The 20,017-nt window shown below is 46.1% G+C and overlaps 1 protein-coding gene and 1 long non-coding RNA gene across 2 annotated transcripts in view; one reads left to right on the forward strand and one right to left on the reverse strand.

The window, feature by feature from the left end:
- The window catches only part of CDON (cell adhesion associated, oncogene regulated), a 148,967-nt gene extending 148,855 nt beyond the window's left edge, over positions 1-112 (reverse strand). Inside the window, exon 1 of the mRNA XM_019490097.2 lies at positions 66-112. The gene's annotated coding sequence lies outside the window, so the exon portion shown is untranslated. The remainder of the gene's footprint in view (positions 1-65) is intronic.
- Positions 113-7,522: 7,410 nt separating this feature from the next.
- Positions 7,523-9,129, forward strand: LOC132246474 (uncharacterized). The gene is made up of 2 exons (XR_009457796.1): positions 7,523-8,037; positions 8,379-9,129. It is a non-coding gene; the product is annotated as an uncharacterized LOC132246474 (long non-coding RNA).
- The last annotated feature ends 10,888 nt before the right edge of the window (positions 9,130-20,017 follow it).

The following is a 20,017-nucleotide window of genomic DNA, read 5'->3' on the forward strand; positions in this document are numbered from 1 at the left end:
AGGTGTTAAAACCCAAGAGAGATTGGAAGGAGAGGAAGAAAATTAGGGGGGAAGTTTGCACTTACCTTCCAGGGAGCTGCAGGTACTGAACAGCCAGACCACCACCAATTAGGATCCTGTAGGAGGAAAGATAAGTGTAAGGTATGTGCAGTCATGTGGACATACCATCTTGTACTGGCCTGAATGCCTTTGCATATCTTAATAAAGCACAGTGAGTGCTTGCTCCCCAGGGTGGCACAGCAGGTTAGTAGCTGGGATTCTGTCACTGAGTCCCTAAACACCCTACAAGCCTGTGGTAGCAAAACTAGAAATAGCTAACAATTCTCTGTGCCAAACTATGGAAGAAGCACGTTGATTAATTTTATAGTGCTTGCTTGCTTTGTTTGCTTGTATGTGCTTGGCTGTATGTTCTAATATAATAAAAGGCTTGGTCTGTCTGTGTGTGTGTCTGTCTGTCTGTCCGTAATGCTTCTGGCCAACTGCACATATGCTGCTGAGAGGGTGGGCAGTGATCAGCTGGGCGGCCTGGGCTGTCCGGGCTCAAGCTTGCACCCCTGCCGGGGAAGTTTAGCGGTGGGGAACATGCCCATCTGTCCGAGCAGGGAGTGGGGCTTCATAAATTCACAGATTGTAAGGCCAGAAGGCACCTTGGAAGACCATTGGGTCAGGCCACCAACACCAAGCAGGAAAGATAGCTAGGGTCAGGTGACCCCAGCAAGGTGACTATCCAGTCTTCTCTTGAAGATTTCCAGGGTAGGTGATTGCACCACCTCTGGAGGGAGCTTATTCCACAGTCTGGATACCCTAACTGTGAAGTTTTTCCTAATGTTGAGCCTGAATTGGTCTTCCAGGAGTTTGTGGCCATTACTCCTAGTTTTCCCCTCGAGTGCTCTGGTGAACAGTTGCTCACCGAACCCTTGATGTACTCCTCTAGTGTAGTGGTAAGCTGCTACCAGGTCCCCTCTCAGCCTTCTTTTCTTCAGGCTGAAGAGTCCCAGATCCCTCAGCTTTTCTTCGTACGGCTTGCCTTTTAAGACTGATCATACAGGTGGCTCTTCTCAGGACTCTCTCAAGCTTGTCCATGTCCTTGTTAAAGCATAGTGCCCAGAACTGGATGCAGTACTCCAGCTGCGGTCTCACCAGTGCCGAGTACAGCAGAAGAATCACCTCCTGGGTTTTACTGGAGATGCATTGATTGATGCATGCCAGAGTATTATTTGCCCTGCTGGCTACAGCATCGCACTGCCAGCTCATACTGCAGTCTGTATTACCCCCAGGTCCCTTTCATTCATGGTGCTAGTCATGAAGTGGGGGAGATCATGGTGGTGGTGCCCCCCAGAAGAGCCAACAGGGAGGGGGAGGCAGCAGGCAGAGAGGGGAATGGGGAGGCAAGTGAACTCAGGCCAGGTGGACCTGAAGCAGTGGGGGGTAGGGGGGTGGAGCAGGGTCAGACCCGAAATGGCAGTGGGGTGAGAGGGGAGCGGTGTCAGACCTGAAGTGCTGGTGCAGGGGGGGAGGGGGTGGATCAGGGTCGGATCCATAGTGGTGGGGGAGAGAGGTGGTGAAGTGGGGTCAGACCCGAAGCTGTGAGGGGATGAGGGGGGAGCAGAGTCAAACCTGAGGCAGTGTGGGGGTGCAGTGGGGTTGGACCCAAAGCTGCGGAGGGTTGACGGGGAGTGGGGTTGGACCTGAAGTGGTGGGGGAGAGGGGGGGGAGCAAGGTCAGACCCAAAGCGGCAAGGGGAGGGGGAGGGAGCAGGGCTGGACCCAAAGCAGTGGGCGGGGCTGGGTGGCTTTGTGGTGTAGTAAGGATCTCTGCATATGGAAAAACTACGGAGGCAGATGATAAACTGAAGAAATAGTGTTTACCCATTGCCCCTAGTATGTCTAGTTTATGGTTCAGGCACTTGTGCTACAGGTTTTCCACAGGGTGGTTTGCTGAACCAATATTAGGTGAGACTGGGCTGGGGTCAGGCTTATACTGGAGGCACAACTGTTAACCCTGTGCAGTATCAAAAAGGAAGAAGACTTCCTGGATAGGAGTTATGAGAGGATGGTGCAGAAGAAGCTGAAGAGCAAGGAAGACAAAGGGGAGCTGGAAGCAGGATCACCAGAAGTCACTGTTAAAAGTAAGCAACTTTCAGGCTCTATGTATGGGAACTACAGGTTAGATTGCTGCAGAGGAAGCAAGGGATGGCAGAGATTAGAGGCATATCTCACAGACCAGGAGGCAGGAGTTGTATGACCTTAAGGATGGGGATTCCATAACCCCCACGTGGAAAAGGAGGATGTCACAAGCCCCCATCTGTCATCCAGACCTCAGATCATGAAGTACACTGCCTGCCTGGAGCCTGAATTCAGGACACGGTGGAGAGACTGCTGGAACGTATCTGTCATTTTGACCACTAACCCTTTCCTGCTTATCCATGTGGGCTGCATGGACTGACCCTGAACAGATCAGAGGTGACCATAAGGCTGTGGGCAGGGGAATATATAGGTCTGCAGTGCAGTTGGCATTCACATCTATCCTCTCTTTCATAGGGAACGGCCAGGCAGCAATCATTCCATCATGATTGTGAATGTATGGCTTAGAAAGGGATACTGATAGGAAGACTTTGGATTCTTGAATTAACAATGGACAGAGCTTCTGGGAAACAGGACTGTGTGCAGAAATGGGATCCATCTGACAAAGACTAAGAGCATCTTCAGGCATTATCTGGTAAGGGAGGCCCTCACCTAGATTCTACAGGGAATGGTGAGGAAAACCCACTGGCCATAGTAGGATTAAGAACAATGATGAGGACCAGAAGAAGAGGGCTAATTCTGAGGAAGGGCCAGGGAACCACAATACTGGAAAAAAAAAAAAAAGATGAAAGAGGAAAATAGTGTGATAAAGTGCAAAATATCTTTTATGAATGTATACAAATGCAAGGGGCTGGTAGAACAAGCATGGAGGACTGGAAGTCATAAGATATAAAGATAAGTAGGACTTAACTGGCATTACAGAAACTTGGTGGGATAACTCCCATGACTGGAATATTAACACTGAAGAAATAGTATATCTTGTTTTGGAAGGACGGTTCAAGAGAAAAGGAAGCAGTACTGTACAATATGTCAAGAATACATAAGCTTGTTCCCAGGTTCAAGAGGAAGAAAACAGAAGATCTGTTGAATATATTTTGGTGAAGGTAAAAGGAGAAAAAAACAATGGCGATACTAACACGGGGGTCTTCTATCGGATGCTAAATCAGGAAGGAGTATACAATGCATATATGATGCATTCTGCAAAAAGGTAACAAGAATATCTAAAACTTTTATGTGATAGAACTAATGAGGGACTTTAACTTCTCTGATACTTGCTGGAAGAATAATACAGCAAAATCCAAAATGCTTTCCAAATTCTTAATATGTATAGAGGACAACATTCTGTTTTAGAAAGTTCAAATTAAAACCAGGTTGTCATATGTCTTGGATCTTGTTCTGATCAATAAGGAAGAATTGGTTGTGAAAGTAAAGGTGACCAGAAACACTAAAGTATTCATAATATCATTGAATTCATGATTCTAAGGAAGAGAAGGCATGAGGTGGGCTGAATGAAACCACTAGACTTCAAAGGGGTTTGTTGCAACAACTGAGAAAAACAGTAGGTTATGTAACATAGATGGATAAAGGGGCTCAGGAGATCTGGCAGTTCCTAAAGGATGATGTATTGGAAGTTCAACAAGAAACTATGCCAACATGGTTGAAAGACAAGAAGAACCAGAAGAGACCCAGATGGCTACACCAGGAACCTCAAAATACATTTTTTTTTTAATTGTGCAATGGAAAGAAGGGCGAGTCACTGAGGAAGCATACCAAGAAACAGCAAGAATCTGTAGGAACAAAATCAGGAGGCAAAGATAAAAAATGAGATACAGCTGGCAAGGGATTTTAAAGGCAGCAAGAAGGGGTTCCATAAATATGCCGGACATAAAAAGGCCAGGGAAACTCTGGATCCACTGCTCTATAATGCAGGTGAACTATTAAGTGAAGACACAAAGAAGTCAGAGCTGCTTAATGACTTTGCCTCATCTTTACAAATACTAAACAGTGACCAGACAGCTAACAAAACTGATATAAACAAAGATGGGGAAGGGCTGCGGTTCATGATAAGTAAAGGGTGCCTTAGAGAGCATTTAACGAATTTGAATGAATTTAAGTTGGCAAGACTTCATGAAATTCATCCCTGAAGGGTGAAAGGCACTAGCTGAAGACTTTTCGGTATCACCAGCAATATTTGCAAAGTTATGGATGACAGGTGAAGTCCCAGAGGACTGAAGAAAGGGTAACATTGTATTTGACTTTAAAAATGATAAAAGAAAGACCCAGAAAACTACAGAGCAGTAATCCTGACTCAAATATCTAGGAAGTTGGTAAAGCGAATTATTAAAGATTCCATGTATAAATACTTGGAGGAAAAAGATAAATGTTAGCAGCCAATATGGATTTGTTAAGAACAGATAATGCCAAAACAGTTTGATATCCTTCTTTGACAGGGTAACTAGCTTAATGGATGAAGAGTGCATATAATATACCTGATCTTTAGTAAGGCTTTTGACATACTCCCACACAAAAGTCTCGTAAGTAACATGGGTTAGATAGAATTACTGTTAGGTGGATACGTAATTGGTTAAATAACCAAATGGATAACCATAAATGGATTAATGTCAGAATGGCAGGAGCAGTTCACAATTCTGGGTCTGGCATGCTTTGGTGTTTTTAATACTGACTTGGATGTGGAATACAACTTCCCAGTCCAGTCTGGAGATGAGGGCTTGTGAGCACTTTGGAGGACAGGATCAAACAGGTCTTGATAAATGAGTGAACTGGGCTCGAGGCAATGAAATGAAATTCAATGAAGGCAAATGTCAAGTATAGCACTGGGAAGGAAAAACCAAATGCACAAATACAGAAAGGGGCAAAACCAGGTAGGCAGTACCACTGCTGAGAGAAGTTGTCGGGTATGGTGGATCACAAACTCAATATGAGTCTACAATGTGATACCAGGAAAAAATGCAGTTTTGGCCTATATTAGCAGTGAAATAGTGTATAAGATAAAAAAGGTGATAATATCATTCTACTCAGGACTGGTTAGGCCTCAGCTGGAATATCATGTACAGTTCTGGACTCCAAATATTAAGAAAGATGTAGTAAACTTGGATCCAGAAGTGAGTGACAGAGATGATAAGGGGATTAAAATGCAAGCTGCATGAAGAAAGAGAGACCTAGGTATGCTTAATTTGGAGAAAAGGACATTAAGGGGGAAGGTGCAATAGCAGTCTTCAATTCCTTTAAAGACTGTCTTGGAAAGAAAAAAGGAACAACAACTGCTCTCCTTTCCCATAGCTGGCAAGACACAAAGCAGTGGGTTTAAATCAGAGTCAGCTTTAGGGGTGGGTGGTGAGGGCCTATAGACATGCTGGGAGGCTGTTCCAATGCGCTCTAATTACCGCGCTTCAGCAGCCTCCTGCATGTCGTGCATCACCGTCTCCATGCTTCAAAATGGCAGCAGGGGCGCTTGAACTAAAGCTCATTGAACAAGCTTTAGTTCAAGTGCTCTTGCCACTGTTTTGAAGTTTGGGGACACTGATACACGAGATGCTGCAGTGTTTTAATAGAAGTGGCTCTCGGAGCTGCTCTAAAGTGCCCCCCTTGCCCCTCCCCCCCCACACCACCAGAGCATGGGTAAAAGTGCCTGGGGACACCACGCATAAACACACACACACGTCCTGCCCTGCTGTTCATGCCGGGTGGGAGCCATTGGGGCACTTTGGTGGTAACTAATCCTGGGGGCTGGGTGCTGGGCCCCCCCTCACAGCTGTACCTGATGGAAGTGTCTGGCTAGGGCAGCGCGATAAAAAACTCCAGGCTGGCAGTAACAGCAATGGCAGGTACTGCCAGAAAGCATGATGGGCTGGGAGAAGGGTGCTGAGAGCCAGGCCAAGGGCAAGGTAGAAGTGCCCACTGAGAAGGTGGCGTGACTGGGCAGCTCCAGCTTGTACACCAAGGGCTTCACCATCACTGACCTGCTGGGGCTGGAGCTCAAGCTGCAGCCACTGCTACCACTGCTGAGGGTGAGGGCATGGGCAGCTGGGCAGGGCTAGGTGGTGACACCCTGCCATTGGGGTGGGCTTCCTGTTTGGGCACCCCTCCCTGATGCCCACCTGCCTGCGCTGAGCCCCTGCTGCCCCACAGCCCTGCCAACTGGCATCAGGCCAACATCTTGGATGAGCAGACATGCACTGCCCCAGGATAGCCCATGGGGTTTCCTGCCACCCACAGCCACTGGGCACATGTCCCTCACGTACACACCCCACTCCCACACACATACGCACCTCCCCCAGCCACCCCCACCCTCCACAGTTGCCCCACTCCTCCACCCCCTCCCAAACCAGTCTATACCCATAACAGAACAGAAGTTCAGCACACATAAACTGGTTTAAAAATGGTGGAACCCGGTCTAAGATTTGCATGCTCCCCCTGCCAGGTGACTATGCATTCAAGACCACTCTAAACCACACTGCTTACACAAAACTACATAACTTAGATCAATTCTGCCTCAGCCTTTTTGAATGTCTGCACCTAGCCTATGATCTGGATTCTGCCCCTGCTCTCCTTGTGGTGTCTCTGTTCTTGGATGCTGGGAAAAATGCAGGGAAGAGACTTGATCTCACATTTACTTCAGCTACCTACAGCCAAAAATATGAATATAGTTCTAAATCCAGATTTCTCTGATTTGCTGTTTTTCTTGGAAGTGTTTATGAATAGCTAGAGAACTGATATGATTATGACATTGTGGGTAACCAGAAATTGAAACCCAAGCCTCTTTCTGGGAAAGACATCCTTAATGAGACTTTTCAAAACTTTGTTGTTTCCCATGGGTTCACTCATTCTTTCAAATGCCTGGCAAATATTTGGGAGGAAAGATCTGCTAAATTTGAGACACCTGCCCCTTCTGCTAAAGAACAAGAGAATGCCTAATCCAATTCTCTGTGGTTCCATGGAGCCCCCAGCAAAAATAAAGAAGAAAAGATTTGATGTTCCTGCTAGTTCTGAGATAATATTGAACTGGAATTGCTCTGCTCTGTGGGTTTTTTCTTCAACTGACTTAAATCTTCCAGTAAAATAATGACCACCTAGCCAGTACTTTCTTTGGCAGGTGACCTTTGCTTCAAAAATAGCCATCCTTCTTGTTAGGAAGGCATTCACCAAATGAAATCATTTACTCTGAGAAGGGAGAGCGCACACCTTCTTGTCAGTAATTTAACTCATCTTGTCTTTGAAGGCCAGTAATCACTTTAAAGTTCCAGCTGTCACTTTCTCTGGCATTCTCTGTGAGCTTGCCTAACCCCAGACTCACCCTCTCCTCCCAACCCCCTTAGGCAGCCTCTCACTTTGCAGCACACAAGGCAGGAAATTAAGAACTGTCTTCAAACAAAACCTTGACTCCTCCAAAACCAAAAAAGAGATAATTTCCTCAGTCTCCTCTCACTCACAGGACTGGATTAAAGTAATTGGAGGCTTTTGGCCCATGTTATCCCAATTCAGACAGGCAGAAAAGGTTGAGGAATGGAAGGGAGGAGCAGGTTTCAAACCTGAAACTTCTGGTCCCTGGCTGTTCAAAATCCAGAACTGGAAACTGAATTTTGCAGCTTTTCTGTCAGACCTCATTGAAACATTTAAAGCTCAAGATTCAGACTCCAAGGGCGCATCCAGATGAGTACGTGTGCACTTTGCAGTGTCTCAAAGGCTTTTGAGATGCCACAAAATGCATGTGGCACACATCAAAAGGTTTTCCACACTGGGATTTCCCGGCACCTGAAAAAAGTCCCCCCCAAAAGCAGATGGTGCACATGGCTGCAGTCTGGCCAGCCGCCCTGGCTGCCCACACTCCAGCTGCCAGGTAGGGGTGGTGATCCCCGCTGCCCCCCACTTCCCTACGCTGCATGGGGGGCTCTGCCATGAGCCCCCAGAAGCCCAGAGGTCTCTGCAGGAGCTGGTGAGTTCAGGGTTGCTTTTTTTTAAAGGTCCAGGAGCTGGGGCGGGCGGGGCAGCCATGGGGGGCAGGGTTGGGCCAGCAGGCGGGGGCTGGGGGACTCATGGCAGAGCCCCCTATGCAGCATGGGGGCAGTGGGGGGCAGCGGGGATAGCCCACCACCTGGCAGGAGCTGATCAGTGGGGGCTTTTTTTTTAAAAAACCGGGAGTTGGGGCAGGTGGGCAGCCATGGGGGAGGGGCTGGGAGAGTGGGTGGGGGTCGGGGTGCTCAGGGGGGGCTGGGGAAGCAGGCAGGAGATGGGGCCTGGTGGGATCCCCTCATGGTCCCTTTTCCCCTCCTCCAGCCCCTCCCCCTACTTACCAGCATGGAGTCTCGGTCCAGCTCCCTGCTGCAGCCAGCACAGACTGCCCAAATCGCTGAAGCTCGCTGAAGCTCTCCAAATCTTTTCTGCATTGATTCAGAGAGCTTTGAATCAATTCGGACCTTTTAATTGGTCCCCTGATTCAATTCGGATTCAGAGATTTGGCCACTGAATCAGACCCAATCTCCTCCGAATCAAATCAGCACCAGAAGCTTCACACAGCCCTAATATTTATGGAAATCTGAGATTCCCTTGCATTCATGTGAAGCTGGAACCTGGAGCTTCAAGAAAAGCACCTAAAACCCAGGATAAAAATCACAGGAGTTGGCAACAAAGAATACAGGTATTCTGGAAATTAGCACTGTATAGGTGCAACAGTGCAAAAAGATGTGTTGGAGACTCAAGTTCTTCATGATTTTCCAAGAAAAGAAGGCTGACATGCCAAGTCAAGTGCCACGAATTGACATATTTACACTGAGGACTACAGTTGGAAGAATATTCAGAAGTTCTGATTACTTCTGCAATGTAAATTATCATTTGTAACCTTCCCTATTCCTCTTCCTTGTGAAGTTCAAATGCTTTGAAACGGGGGCTCTCAAACTGAAGTCTGTAGCCTACCAAGTGTTGATGGAGTTCTTCTTGCGGCCTGTGAAGATCTATTTCTTCATTTGTTGCTGACTTCTCTTTATTTCAAATAAACTTGATCTTAGCCCCAAAGGCTGTGCTATAATGATTCCTTTCCCAATTTTTTTCTAAATATGCAAGTGTTGTAATTTCCACAGGAATGTTATCCATTACTAAACTGGGAAGGGCATGTCCTGAAGACAATCTCTGTAGTACATGTAATTCTCTGCTATCAAGCTGAAAATGCCTGTTCCAGACTATAAACTGTGTAGCAGGGCTGTCCCGCTCTTGAGTGGCTGGGGCCCACAGGCTCCCCTAGCCACAGACTGCACAGATGGCTTACCCCCAGGCCACATGCCCTGCAGGCTGAAGACCATGGCATATAGGCTCCACCCATACCACGCTGCAAGGGCCCCTCCTGCACCACGCAGCCCCCTGACACCTGGCTCCCCATCACGTCAGGCAACCCCTGTTGCACCATACCAATGCCTTTGGGTCATGTGGGACTCCTGGGTTCTGCCCACAGGCTCCTTCATGGCTAGGGGTAAGTAGCAGAATCTGGAAGAGCGTAGGGGACCTCAGAGACTTCAGCAGTAGCCTGAGAACAACAGTGAAGTGAAATGTCCAAATAATTATTGGACCTGGCTTTGAGTGGGTGGCAAAAATACTTGTCTCTGTATAAACCCTCTCTACATAACAGCTTCCAGCCCTGACAAAACTGCACCACAAGGGAATCACAATGACTATTTTTGCTTGTACAGACACACCTTAAACATTAAGCCTGTCAGAAAAAATGCATATTGTCACAAAGCTTCATTGTGCTCTGCTAGAAACAGTTCTCACTGAGTATGCTCCAAAGTTGCTTAATCCTTTATTATTCATCCAAATTTTTAACAAAATATTTGTGGATTGACTATATAATAAGCACTATTTTTAGGCCATAAGTCAAATCCTTCTGTTTCTGAGTTAATTGTATGGAAAAATGTTTGATTAATTTTACAGTAGTAAAATGTTTCTTTTCATTCCTGAAACAGCTGAACAGAGTTTAATGAAACTTTCCAAAACAATTAATCTTTTATCTTAAATTAAGTATGGAAAATATCAGGCCTAAAGGAAAATGTTTCAGAAGGTTATGAAAGAGTGATGACTGATGATTTTAACAGAAAAATCTCACAGAATGTTTCTCAATGGAAAGTGTTTTTTTGACCAAAAAGACGACTTTCATGGGTTACATTTTTATTGGACCAACAGTTTACTTGGAAGAACTGCTGGACAAGCTCAGAGCATTGACCCCTGAGGACAGGCACTTGATGGCCAAAAGCTTAGCCAAGAGCTCTCCCAATCATACAATTCATTCAATCAAAGACATCACAAAAAATCCTTGCTTCTTGAAAGTGGAATAGGATTTAATCCATATTCCCCTCTGTGTGCCTTGGAAACTGGACAGAGTCTACTCAGTGGCTGTATGAGTTTTACATTTTCTGGGAACTTAAAACTTCTAAAACTTTTACATTTTAAATGTACTGCTCCTTGAATCTCACTGAGGAGCTTGTGAGCAGATATATCCAGGTACATTGGATAAGGGTGGCACGTAAGTAAAGTCCCAGCCCTTTCCCTCAGTTGTGAACCTGTGTATACCCAGTACACACATGGTTAGTGAATAGATAGATACCAGTATACACTAGCATGGAGAGAAGAAGTGAGAACTGCTGGGTTCCTCAATGCACTGAGTGCAATTCTGAAAACTGCCTTACACTGACATTTTTTCCAGCTTAGCAATGGAAGTAAAACCTGCTTCATCAGGGCAGGTTGCTTAGTGGATTGTTAATGGGCCACAGAGCTTTTTACCAAGTTCCATTTTCAGCCCCATGAGAATAAACTAATATCATTTCCCCCTGATGGGTGTTTGATGGGCTGTATAGAATGAGATGGGGACTCACAGTACAAATGCACACCACATCTGCCACCAGCTGGTATATTTTTGTTCACACCAGATAGACTGGGCCATGGGTCCCCAGCCTGGTAGAATTCAAAGAAGTATTCTCGATGCAGGTGAAAATCTAAAAGGATGTGTGTTTGCCTTCAGAAGGAGACAAATAAGTGGGGTGCATGGTAGACATATGCAAAACCATAAAACGGCAAGAGAAAGGAGACAGAGTGCCTGCTCTAGTGTCTCAGAACGTAAGAACAAGCAGCCACACATGGAATTCAAAGGCAGGAACTCCTGATAAATGGCAAGAGACTGTGAAAATGCAGTGGACAGTAGAATTCATTGTTCCATTGCTCAGGAAAGTAACGAAGGACTGGGCTTTGACGTGGCTCTCCAAAATACCCAGACTGATCAAAATTCTGGGAGAGAAAATGGTCCAAGTGGGGCATAGGTGGCCAGGTCTGGGAGTCACTCGAGGTCTAAGGAGCCAACTGGGGTTGGGAGGAGTGTGCAGAATCTAAGTGCCAGGAAACCAGAACGCTGAGCAATAATAAAGGGACTCCATTTGGATTGCAGGAACTCAGATCTTTATTAGGAGAGCCATGTGCTCAGTGTTGCTACTTGCAGCCATGAGGTGCCAAGCGTGCTAAGAGCTATTGTGAAATTCTCCAAGCACAATTCTCCAAGCACAGTTCTCTTGAGCTTCCCAGTGTCATCTTCCAAGTTATCCCCACTGCAACTTGTGCTCTAACCTGCAGGAACCTGAAGGTTGTTACAAAGTTAGTCTAAGAAGCCACGTCAGAGAGCTGGAGGGGCAGGCAGAGTGCAGAATCAGAGGGCAAGCCAGGCTGCATAGCCAGGTTGAGGGAGGAAGTGAGGTTAGGAAGCTGAAGGATGAAGTGGAGCTTGGAGTCAGTAGGTAAGCCAGGTTAGGTAGGCAAGAGATCAGGCAGAGGTGTCTGAGGCAAAGAGCCATGAGGAACAGCAAGGCAGTTTGAGTAAGGGATAAGCTCTTTTGCCCAGTGGCACTTCAGAGCAGCTCTAATTAAAGCATTGCCACATCTCATGTATCAGAGTCCCTACACTTAAAAATGGTGGCAAGGGCACTTGAAGTAAAGCTCATTCAACGAGCTAAGTATCAAATTTATGCCCAATTAGTTACTGCGCAGTAATGCATGTGTAGACACCTTACTGTACAGTAACACTGTGTGTTTGGACTGACTTGGGACTAACTTTAGTCCCAAGCCAGTCCACACACAGTGGTAGTGCACTGTAATGGCTACACATGTAGACGCCAACCTAAAAACCGCTTACTGTGCAGTAACTCACTGTGCAGAAAATACATATATATAGACTTGCCCAGTAATTGCCATGCTCCAGCAGACTCAAATAATTGAGTCTACTCCGATGCACTGGAATTCCAGCATGTTGGAGCATTCTCGGCACTCTTGTATAGGTAGGTGTCCTGTGTGGGGTCAGCTGGCCCTGACCAGCCACTGAAGTGATGGGGAATGGGTGGATGAATAGGCCTTGATGGAGATTTCTAGCCAGCCTTGCCTAGTCTGAATGGTCAGTTGGAGGGTGGCAAGCTTGGATGAGGAGGCAGGCTGACAGAAATTAGACAGAGTGCTTAAGCCAAATTCCAGATGAAACCTCTGAAGGGGCTGGTTTCCTGCTACCTGCTGCTGCAGGGTTGTTATTCCTCTGCAGCATCTGGTCCTGGATGCTGTCAAAGATGGGATTCTGGGTTAGACAGACTTTGCGTCTCTGCTGCCCAAGCACTTTTCCATTCATATGCAGCAGCCAAGCAATGCTGCATTTTGGCAAAGTGAGTAGCTCAGTCTTTTTTCTTTAATCACACCCGCTTCTCTACGTTTGCCAAGTTCTATCCGTTCTGCCCCCTCCCAAACAAGTACAAAGATGACAAGATTTTGCAATCACAGAAAAAGGATGTGATATGGAAATGCCCAAAGAACAGCACATTCTGCAGATGTCAGATGATGTCCTGAGTGTTTCCAAAGGCAGATAAGGTAGTGGGGGAGTGCACTATGGTCTGATGTCTCCAAAGAGTACATTTACATGGAGTAGTTGATCTTTCCCAACCCAGTGGTTTATCTTATGCCCTGCCTGAGCCTTGCTGCTGATTGTCCTAAGAGAAAGGCTTCTCTATTCACCTCCCATTTCCTTTTAACTTATATTGAATACTTTACTGCTTTCTTCTATAATGTCATGCATTCCCAGGAGTAGCTTCAACTGACACAACCAGTGTAGGAGGCTTCTAGTCCCCTCCTTTGAATACAAACAGCAACAAACATGGCAGGCTCTGAACAGGGAGGATACAATGGGATCCAGAAATAAAAGAACAGTAATATCTGCTGGACACATAAACATTCAGATTTGGAAAAGCAATCAGCTTTTTTTTAAATCATTCATTTTATGTCTAGTGGCTATCACTTCTACAGGACCTGTCTCCCAAAGGACCCCAATGCACTTTGTACACAATGTAATTGCAAGCAAAAACCACCCAATCTTTAAAACACAGCTACCTCTGAGGTGAAACAACAGCTGTTTAGCCTTGCAAAGCAATGTTTCCCACCATTTTAAGGAAGAGGAAAAATCTGGTAAGAGACTGACTCACCCTGCAGGAGGCCTATGGGGAGGTGGATAGAAAACTGAGTTCTGGTTCCCCTGCCCCCCCACCCCCAAATGAATTTCAAAATGGAAAATGTCAGGAAAAATTATGAATATTTTCCTCTCAAAGCTGTGTGAACATGCCTGTCTCCCTTCAGACCTTTCCCTTCTCCCATTCCCTGCTCTCTAACCAAATAGAAAGTGGTTTTAAAAGCTAAAAAGTGAGAGGGAGTAAAACTTTTAAAGTTTTAAAAAGTAACGTCTTTTTTTTAACTCACTCTGTCCTCAAGGGAAAAGAAGCAACACATATAAGCAACATTAAAATGCCAAAGAAAGTGTACTCTGTCATATGCTTTATTTTCCCTTCCTACACATTGCCCTGTCTCTACAACCAGAGATGAGGCAAAACTTGGAAAGAGGATTAAAAATATGAAAACTTGGGATTTTCCTGTTCCCTCATAATGAAGTATTTCTATGTGAAAAGAACTAAAAACTGCCAATGTATTTTGAAAGAAATTATTTTTCAGTTTGTACAAGCCACACAGCCATTTTGACCAGTTTTGTCATTACTATATAATTTGTTATAGGCCTCCAATTCATAGAGCATTTGAGCATCTCACAGCAATGACTGCATTTATTTTCATAATGCCTATAACATAGGGAATATTCCTTATCCCTATACCCTTGGGGAAACTGAGGTATGGAGAGTCTGTGGCTGAGTCCTAAGTATGGTAGAGCTGGGAAGTAAAGTCAGTTTTCCTGAACTCTGGGCCAGAAAAGGCTGAACTCTGTGTAATGAAGTATATAGCAATTAAGTATATAATTTACAAAGGGTTAAACTTGAATCATGGAGCAGACAGCACAGGCATAAAAGTCCCCCATCAAGAATATACTGTATGAAGGGCTCTTGAGATGTAATTTCCTATTATGCAGAAAGCCAAAAGATACTGACTTCTGCCCTGGAATTAAAGAAGGGAGATGCTGTAATGGTTGCCCTCTCCTTCTCTCCCTTTTCTTTGGCGAGCATTCAGAAGGGGTAGAGTCCATTTTTAATCATTTTCAAGCCATTGCCAAATTGGCGGTTGCTTTTGGCTGAGCAATTCAACCGCAGCTTTGAGGTGCTTAAAACTCTAACTTTTGCCTGCAGCAGCCAGTGAGCAGACTGAGGGTGAGTGAGCTGCTCCATGGCTAGGGACTAGGGATGCGTGAAACGTCGGTCGCTAATTCAATTTGGCAGAGATTCGGCCCGATCAGGTGGCTGAATCTCTGAATCCAAATTGAATCAGAGGACCCTTTAATCTCTCTGAATCGAATCAGGACCCTCTGAATCAATTCAGAGATTCAGAAAGATTCGGTGATTTGGACACAGCTTTAAATGTTTTTTCTACACGCCTCTAGGTAGCAGGGGCTTGTGAGTGCTGTGATGCTGGAGCCCCCTGCGTACTCTCTGATGGACCTGGAAGTGGACCAGAAGTACTTCCAGTCCACTTCTGGGTTCATAGCCAAGCATGTGGAGGGCCCCCTGCACTCCTGTGGGACACTCCATCCACCCCAGCATCGCAGCTTTCATGAGCCATACTGGTACCTTGAGGTACGTAGAAAAAACTTTAAAAGCTGTGTCTATGTCCGAATCACTGATTCTCTGAATCAGCATTGAATCTTCAGATTCGGATTCGGCCGGATCAAATCGGTGACAGTGATCTGAATCAACAAATTAGATCACTGTCCCTGATTCAGGCCAAATCTAAATCCAAATTAAATAGGGCCCGCTTCACTCACCCCTACCAGGGGCAGACATTCAAAAAGCTTGAGCCTGAATTGATTCAATCTTTGTAGGTTAGTCTAACCTAGCTGGGCTGAACCAGTTTGTAACTGGACAAACATTCTCTCTGATTTAGGCACATGCCTGCAGTGGCTCTGGCAAGAAGTCAGGGGATGCTAGAGCAGCCCTCCCTTCCCTTTCAAAGTGCTGAGCTGAGGGAAGGCATGGCCAGGCCCCAGCAAGACGTTCTGATTGGGGAGGCGTGCCTGTACCATCCCAGGCTTTTCCCCGCTCACTGCTCAAGGGGTGGGAGTGTTTCCAGACCCTAGCTCCCTGCTAACACTCTGAGGCAAGGGGTGAGATGTGCAGTGCATGCAGTTGTTGATGATATGGAGCTTTTCAACCTTTCTCTCTGCTTCTTTATACTGTCTGCAGCAAACTGACAGGTGAGCAAGCCAGCAAGGGGCTGATAACAGTGTTTATCACCCAAACAGCAAAACAATAGCCTCTCTCCATTACTTCAAACTCTTCTTAAACAGTTTACCAGCTGACCTGTTGATTAGCTCCAAACAGCCCTAAGTTGTCACTGTTCTGTCTGCCTGTCCCAGTGAAATTGGAGACACACATATATGTCTGTATTAGCTAGCATACTACATGCCTAGGGTCCTTGGAGTTGGGGTCCCTGCTGTGGGAGATGGGAGGGAGGGTGGGGATTTCCTGCTTGAGCAGCACTGAAGGGAGGGCAGGGGGAAGCCAGGCAGACCTTGCCGTTCCAGCAAATCTCTGCCAGAGCTCCAGCCAGGGAGCAAAGGGGAGGGGCAGTCCTGCTGTGGAGCAAAGAGCCCCACCCAGCCCAGAGAGCACACCAGGATGCTGGGGGAGTCTGGGACAGACATTGCATAAACCTGTTTGAGCCAAATCAGTTAAGTCTGATACTACATTCAGCCAGATTTATCTCAAATCAGTTTCAACCATTTTCAAACTGGTTTATGTACACTGAACTTCCTACCTATGGGGACTTTTTACCATCTTGTACCACCTACATTTTCCCAGAGCCTGATGAAGGGACTTTGCTCCCGAAAGCTTGTAGAAAAGGACAATTTTCTTGCCATTTTCCAGTTGGTCTAATAAAAGGTATCATTTTGGAACCAAGAGTTCTAGTTTTTTGTATGTCTTTTTGTCTAAGACCAACACGGCTACCAAGTACACCCCTGAAACAATAACAAAGAAACATTTAATAACATGTAGAAACTGTCCTGAAAGACTACAACTCATATACAGAAAGCTAATACAACCAAATGGTGGAACAACATCATCTGAAAAAAGTCTACTTCAGGAATCCTCAATAAGTAAACGAATTAATATGTTAAACAACATACAGTATAGACTAGCATTTATATTGTTTTAAAACACTGTAATTGTAAAAGTTGTTAATACAACTCTGGACTATTATTTATTTATTTAAAATATTTGTATCCTGCTTTTCTGATTGCACTAAGCACCCAAAGTGGCTTAGGTTTAACAATATATATTTTTTTTAATTACGTAATAGATAAATAATGAACTATTTCAACCCAGCAGAGTGAGCTTAGTCCTCTGGCTGATGGCAGAGGCCAGACTATACTTCCCTTTGGCTCTGCAGTCCCAGGGCAACTGAGCAGCAAGTTGAGAGCAAAGTGTTCTTTCTGGCAGGGAGGGGGGAAGCATGCTCCCTGCCACTTCTCCTTCTGATGGTTGAAGTCAGACTAGAATAAGCTAAAATAATTTTTTTCCCCCTTTTGTTGCAGGAACTTGGTAGCTCAAGTGAAATAGCAGATTTGCAAAAACTGGAAATGAAAATGTTGAGCTGCCAGGTCTGGGGGAAGACGAAGCAGGATCCTTGCTTTCAGGATCACTGTCACCAGATATGCAATCTATCATGAGTAGCTGTTCAAGACAGTCAAGCTTTTTATCAAGCTTTGTGGAAAAAATGTCAAAAAAAGATCAAGAAAAAGCAGATGAGACATTAGCTCACGCTATATTTGCAAGTGGTACACCTCTTTCCATAACTGAAAAATCAGTACTGGAAGGAACATTATAACTAATTTGCCCATTATATAAGTTACCGTCGTGTTACCACTTACCACATTCTGTCTTAGATAGAGAGTATGACAGAGTTCAAACAATGGTTATTCAAAGGTTTGGTCAAGCAGAATCACTGACTGATGTCAGATGGATGGACTGATATGCAAGGGAATCCTTTATTGAACATTATGTTAGCAACACTTGAACCAATATCCGGAAAGCAACTGCTACCAATTGCTCATCATACAGGTGAATACATAGCCAAATTACTCAGTGAAGAGATTGAAAGTGCAGGTCTCTCCAGGGTACAAGCCCTTGTAACTGATAATGTAAGTAACATGAAAGCAGCATGGCAAGTATTAAAGGCAAAGCGTCCTCATTTAATAGTATTTGGCTGTCTTGCTCATGGGTTGAATCTTCTGGCAAAGGACATAGCAAGTGTGAATACAATGAAGACAATATTGGCAAACTGCAAAGTGATTGTGAAGGTATTCAACAATCATCATTGTTGCTAATCAGACTGCGAAAAAATTACAGAAAGAGAAGCAGGGGAAGGAAAGTGTACTTTTATTCCCAGGAGAAACTAGATTGGGCTTGGCTATAAAAAGTGTTTACATAGTTTGCTGTGCACAAAGAACTGTTTGCAGTGTACTTCAATAGATGAGACAGTATCCCAGATTATCCCCGTAAACATCTGGAAGCACATTCTCGATGATCATGTGTTCTGAGTTCAAGTTCAAGGATCATTCAATTCGCTACTACCGGTTTCAGTGGCTATCAAGAAACTTGAAGGAGATTGTCACAGTGGGGTCCTGCAGGAGGGCCGTGATCTCCTTGAGGCCCCCTCTCCGTGTCAAGTCAGCTCAAGGGCACCCTCTATTCTTGCCCGCCACGTCTTTGATCTTAAGTTAAGTTGGGAGGATGCCTTATGCCCTCTTGGACACAGACTCCTGGACCCCTCATGGATCTTGTCCAGCACAAATGGGTGCTTCGGGGCACCCTAGCCTTATGGGCTACGCGTGGCTCCAACCACTCCTGATACCACGCTCCAAGCCTTGCAGATGGGATAGACGTTGGTTTGTCTCTCTACGTACACTGACGCCCCCTCCTGGGGCTCTCCTTGCCCACTCCAGGCCTTCACTGCACCGTCACCCTCTCTCGGGGCCTTCTCTGCGCTGTTGCCCCCTGTCTGGGCCTTTTCAATAGTGCCCCCTCCTGGGGCCTGCTATGCCCTTACTGGGGCTTCTCGATAATGCCCCCCTTTCTGGGGCTCTCTCTGCGCCCACACTCGGGCTTCTAAAATGCTGCCCCCTTCCTTGGGGCTTTCCGTGCCCACACCTGGGCTTCTAAAATATTGCCCCCTTCCTGGGGCTCGTCACACCCACGCTAGGCTTCTCAATGCTGTCGCCCTCTCTCGGGGCCTTCTCAATAGTGCACCCTCCCTGGGGCTCGTCGTACCCACACTTGGGCTTCTAAAATATTGCCCTCTTCCTGGGGCTGTCACGCCCGCACTGGGGCTTCTCAATAGTTGCCCCGCTCTGGGGCTTGCTACGCCCTCTCTGGGGCTGGGGTCTAAGCACCCCGTAAGCTGCACCCTCACTGGCGCTAGGGCCCCCACACCACTGTGGGTCCCTGTAAGTATGCTACGCCCACTCAGGCGCTGGGGTCCTCACCCTCTGTTGTGAGTCCCCAATGAGGCCTCCTCCAACCCCTATAGCCTCACCCAAACCACCGGTGTAATAAATAACAACGCCAAAGCAGAACCACAAGCCCCTAGGCTGTAACACAAATTGAAGCCGCCTGGCTATAACTTAACTCCACGGCTCAAGCCTCCCGAGCCGCCTTCTGTAACTCTGCTCAAGCAGTGCTTGCAGTTCTCACTGCTTCTTGTGTCATGGCTGAGAGAGCTCCTGCCTCTCTGGCTGCTGGCAGGGAACTGCCTCAGGCCTCTGCTTCTGGGCTTTATGAGGGCCAGGCCCTGCCCCTTCCGGTCAGCTGACTCTCATTAGTTGCCCCAGCAACCCACAGCTGTGCTCCCTACTCACCGCTAGGGCTCCTTATGCACTGCCATAGCTTTTCCTCTGGCAGTCTCTGCCCCTCTAAGAGCAGGGCACCTCGGTGCGCTGCAACAGAGATACACCAAGCCTTTCAAATATTCCAGAGATATTCAGACAACTGAATGAAAATCTAATTGAGCTTTTGCCTTCTTTGCCTCTATCCAAAAAAAGGAGGAGGAGGAGTAAAACACATGTTTACTAAGAGATCTGAGTTTTGTTCTCATCCAGTTCATCTGGCAGCAAACCTTTTAGATCCTCACCACAGAGGACAACATTTATCAGAAGATGAATTATCTATTGCTCTCGATACAATTATGGAAGTATCTAAGAATGTCCCCAACATCAATGAAATAGCCGTGATGACAGACATTGCCAAGTACCACGCAAAAGAAAAACTTTGGAGCAAAGACAGCATTTGGCAGCAGCAGAGAATATGTCTCCTCTCACGTGGTGGAAGGGATGCTGTAATACCCGACTGCTGCGCAGGATTGCTGTAAGGATCCTAAGCGTTCCACCAACTGCAGCTTCTTGGGAATGGAACTGGATGGCTTTC

The sequence above is a fragment of the Alligator mississippiensis genome, chromosome 16 (assembly GCF_030867095.1).
Source record: "Alligator mississippiensis isolate rAllMis1 chromosome 16, rAllMis1, whole genome shotgun sequence".
NCBI lineage: Eukaryota > Metazoa > Chordata > Crocodylia > Alligatoridae > Alligator > Alligator mississippiensis.